This window comes from Salvelinus sp. IW2-2015, unplaced genomic scaffold (genome assembly GCF_002910315.2).
Source record: "Salvelinus sp. IW2-2015 unplaced genomic scaffold, ASM291031v2 Un_scaffold2900, whole genome shotgun sequence".
In the NCBI taxonomy this organism is placed as follows: Eukaryota; Metazoa; Chordata; class Actinopteri; order Salmoniformes; family Salmonidae; genus Salvelinus; species Salvelinus sp. IW2-2015.
In genome coordinates this window covers 48,999-53,754 of record NW_019944198.1, presented here as the reverse complement: position 1 = coordinate 53,754, position 4,756 = coordinate 48,999, and the positions used below count along the sequence as shown (strand labels likewise).

At 43.2% G+C, this 4,756-nt stretch overlaps 1 pseudogene; it reads left to right on the top strand.

Annotated features, from left to right (window-relative positions):
- LOC112074952 (uncharacterized) overlaps nucleotides 1-4,756 on the top strand; it is a 56,849-nt pseudogene that overhangs the window by 49,112 nt on the left and 2,981 nt on the right.

The window sequence follows — 4,756 nt, the reverse complement described above, 5'->3', positions numbered from 1 at the left end:
ACTATATTTTTCAATTATTATCATCACTGCTAAGATCATTGCCCTTTTGTCCTTATGTAACACCTATTATTAGAATTAAATAAATATTTCCCTCAATCATGCTAGCCTGTTTTTTAATCTGTCTAATGACATCACAACCACTCTAGTTTTTAATCTGTTTACTGAAATGACATCACAAACACTCTGTCTGTGCTGTTTTATAAATCTTCTTACTGAAGACATCACAACCCACTCTGCTTTTTTAATCTGTTTCTGAATGACCATCACAACCACTCTGTTTTTTAATTTCACCACTCCCTTATATTGATGCTTTCTAAGATACTCCATTCCAGGGTTCCCACCAAACAGCCCCAGCGGCCTTGAGTATCTTCTAAATGCTCCAGCCAGGTTTCCCTACAGCCCCCAGGGCCTGAATGGTATCTTCTAAATGCTCCCATTCCAGGTTCCCCCTCACACGCCCCCAGGCCTTGCAGTAGCTCTCACTAAATACCCATTTGAGCCGTTCCATCCCCCCTACAGCCCCCCCAGCGTCCTTGAGTATCTTCTAATGCTCCATTCCAGGTTTCCCCTACAGCCCCAGGGCCTTGATACTCTAAATACTCCATTCCAGGTTCCCCTACAGCCCCCAGGTCCTGGAGTATCTATCCTGAAAGGCTGCGTCATGGCTCACAAATCCAACAGCATCCTCCCGGACACCCTAGACCCACTCCAATGTCCTACCGACCCCAATAGACTCACAGAGACGTAAGCACCTCCAACACTGCCTTTCTCACCCTGCGACAAAAGGAATACCCATGTAGAATGCTGTTCATTGACTACAGCACGCTCAGTTCACTAACCATGGTCCCACAAGCTCATCACTAAGCTAGCCCTGGGCTCGAACGCCCCTTGCAACTGGTCCTGGACTTCCTGACGGGCCGCCCCCAGGTGGCGTAAGGTACGGCCAACAACACAAACGCCCGGTGTACCAACACTGGGGCCAAAGCTTCCCTGCCATCCAGATCCTATATAATAGAGAGTAGAACATCACTGCGGCACAAGCTTCCCCGCCATCCCAGCAGCTCTATAATAGAGCTGGGTAGTACATCGACTGCGGCGCTTTCCTGCCATCCTCATGACCTATATAATAGAGCGCGTTAAGGTACATCTACTAGGGGCAAGCTTATCCTAGCCATCCATGACCTATATAATGTAGAGTGGCTGTCAGTACATCCACTGGGGCCCTTCCTGCCATCCCCCATTTATGACCCTATTCATAATAGAGGCGTAGTACCATCACTGAGCGGCCAACTTACCTGCCATCCAGATGTACCTATTAAGGTAGGCGATGTCAGAGGAAAGCCCATAAAATTGTCGAGAGATTCCAGCTCACCCAAGTATAGACTGTTGTCCTCTGGCACTAATGCCGGGCCAACGGCTATATGCATACTTTCTACTTAGACGCAAGCGGTAACCGGAGATATATTTCAAACATCATAATTCATAGTGCAAGTCTACCGACCAAAAGGCTCCTCAACAGGCTTCTACGCCACAAGCCCTTAAGACTGCATGGAACCAATTAAATAAAATATGCCGCACTGCGAACAATTTACACGCAAATACCCAGTACTTTGTCCTCTTCCCACCTTTTGACACTAGAAAAATGGCACAGCTTCCTTCATCTTGCTTGGATGTGCGCAGAAACATGTTGCTTTCCCTATGTGAGGAGACACCAACCTTAAGTGCTATCCATTATAGCCTCACTGCTCATCACCAATATATCTCACCAGTAAATCTAATATACTGCAAACCATGCTACGAATGTTGGGTGTGATGCTGTGTTGTGTGTGTTTTAGTGTTGGGCATGTGTTAGTGTGGTGTGGTGTGTGTGTGTGCGGTGTGTGTGGGGTTTGTTGTCGTTGCTTGTGTGTGTGTGTGTCCCGGTTTCTCATGTGGTGTGCTGTGTGTGTGTGTGTGTGTTCCGTTTGTCGTGTGTGTGTGTGTGTGTTGTGGTGTGTGTGTGTGTGTGTGTGGTGTGTGTGCTGTGTGTGTGTGTGTGTGTGTGTGTGTGTGTGTGTGTGTGTGGTGTGTGTGTGTGGTTGTGTTCGTGTGATGTGAACATCTATTCCCTTTCCATGAGGGATAGCAGGACGCCATATCCAGCACAAGACACAGCGGATCAACGTCTGCAAAGCAAAGACTTATTGGAGATCCACTTCAATGGCATGAATCAACTCTTAAAATTCACTAGTGCTATGTTGGTTGCATAGCTGACGTTGTACTTGAATGTGTGTGTGGTACTGTATTGTTGTGTCAGTCCTTGTCAATGTACTGTGTGTGTGCTTGGTGATTGTGTTGTGGCTGTTGATGGTGTTGTTGTGTGGTGTCTGATTACCGTGATGATGTGTGTGTGTATGACTGTGTTTGTTGTGTTAGTGAGTGTGTGTGGCTTGGGTGCTTGTAGACAGATGTGTGTGCTTATCCAATGATGTAGTGGACTGTTGTGTGCTTGTATGATGTGTGCGTGTAAGAAATGATGTGTGTTGTGTGTGTGTGAATATGAGTGTGTGTGTGTGTGTGTGTGTGTGTGTGTCTTAAACAGAGACATCACCGGCCGTACTGAACGTTTCTCCTCAGTCTCTGCTGTCTCGTCTATAAAGAGGAGAGAAGAGAGAGAGAAGAGAGCGTCAGGATGTCTCATGGTCTGACGAACACCGCTCTAGCTCTACCAGCTTTCACTGCAGATGCGGAATGGTGATATCGGCTGATGTGATCGTTTGAGACACAACCCCAAAAAAAAAACTATTCTCTAGCTTAAACATAGGGATTTTGACAGGGATATTTTAATTATGCTAATTACATTTCCACGGGAGCACGGACATTGTAGGTCAAGGGTTAAACAGGTAACGTTCACGGGCCAGAAGGATTACCAGGATCCGGAATCGGAGCATGTGCTGACCAGCTGGCAGTCTGTAATACCAACATGTTTCAAGCAGACCACCATAGTCCCTGTACTCAAGAACGCGACGCCTAAATCACCCTGTAGCACTTACATCAGTAGCCATGAAATGGTTTGAAAGGCTGGTCATGGCTCACATCATCAACATCATCCCAGACACCCTGGACCCACTCCAATTCACATACCGCCCCAAACAGATCCACAGATGATGCAATCTCAATTGCAATCCACACTGCCCTTTCCCACCTGGATAAGAGGAACACCTACATTTGGAAAAATGACTTGTGTCATGCACAAAGTAGATGTCCTAACCGACTTGCCAAAACCATAGTTTGTTAACAAGAAATTTGTGCAGTGGTTGAAAAACTAGTTTTAATGACTCCAACCTAAGTGTATGTAAACTTCCACTGTACGTATGTGAGAAGGCTGTACATTGACATGTACATATGACCCAGACTAACCTGTACCCCTGTATACTTTAGTTTTCTTAGTAAATATTTTCTTAACTCTTATTTTTCTTAAAACTGCATTGTTGGTTAAGGGCTTGTAAGTAAAACATTTCACGGTAAAGTCTACACCTGTTGTATGACAAATATAATTTGATTTGATTTGTTACAAAAGAGTATGAATGTTTGTAAAGGTATAATTACACTTCTCCATCCATGTTACAGTATCAAACAAATTAGATTTCCAGTCTATTATTATTGATTAACTTCTCTAGGATAGGTGGGACGGTAGCGTCCCACTTGGCCAAAATCCAGAAAAAATGTAGYGCACCAAATTCAAATATATTACTATAAAAATCAATCTTTCATGAAMTCACACATGAAAGACACCAAATTAAAGCTACACATGTTGTGAATCCAGCCAACATGTCTGATTTCAAAAAGGATTTACTGGGAAAGCACACCAAACAATTATGTTAGCTCAGTACATAGCCACAGAAAAACACAGCCATTTTCCCAGCAAAAGATAGTAGTAACAAAAACCAGAAATAGAGATAAAATGAATCACTAACCTTTGAACATCTTCATCAGATGACACTCATAGGACATCATGTTACACAATACATTTATGTTTTGTTCGATAATGTGCATATTTATATCCACAAATCTCGGTTTACATTGGCGCCATCGTCCATTACTTATAGAGACTGAGATATACCGATATAGAGAGAGATATTGGATTATAATAATGATAAAACATCCTGAAGATTGATTCTCTATAAGTTCTAGAACAGCTTTAGATTCGAGCTTTGGTGAATATAAGGAAGTATTTTACCAGGTTTCGTTCCGACGTTGTGCGCTGCAGTCTCCGCGCGTGTGTGAGCGGGTTTGGACACGTGTGACTCACTCATGCTAACCGAAAGAGCATTGAATCACTCTACATTGGGACATAGAGTTAATGGACATTATGGAACAACAAACAATTTAATATGCGTTGGAACTTAGAATTCCTGGCACCGCGATTGCTCGAATGGAAAGAGTAAATGCATAAGGTAAAGACGGAATAAGTTGTTAATGATGTAATGTTCTATTTCTGTTTGACAATACTCAACATGGGCGGAGAAATGTTTGATTAACATTTCTGAGCGCCGTCTCGAGATTATTGCATGGTGTGCCTTTTTACGTGAAAACGTTTATTTTTTTGAAATCGAAGACACAGCGGTTGCATAAGAACAAGTGCAGGTCTTTACAATCTATGAATTGCAAAAGCATGTATCCTTCATCAAAGTTTAAATGATTGGGAACTATTTCTGTTATTTGATGTGGTCTGTAATTTCTCCAACTATATATATTGGAGGCATTTCTAGAACGA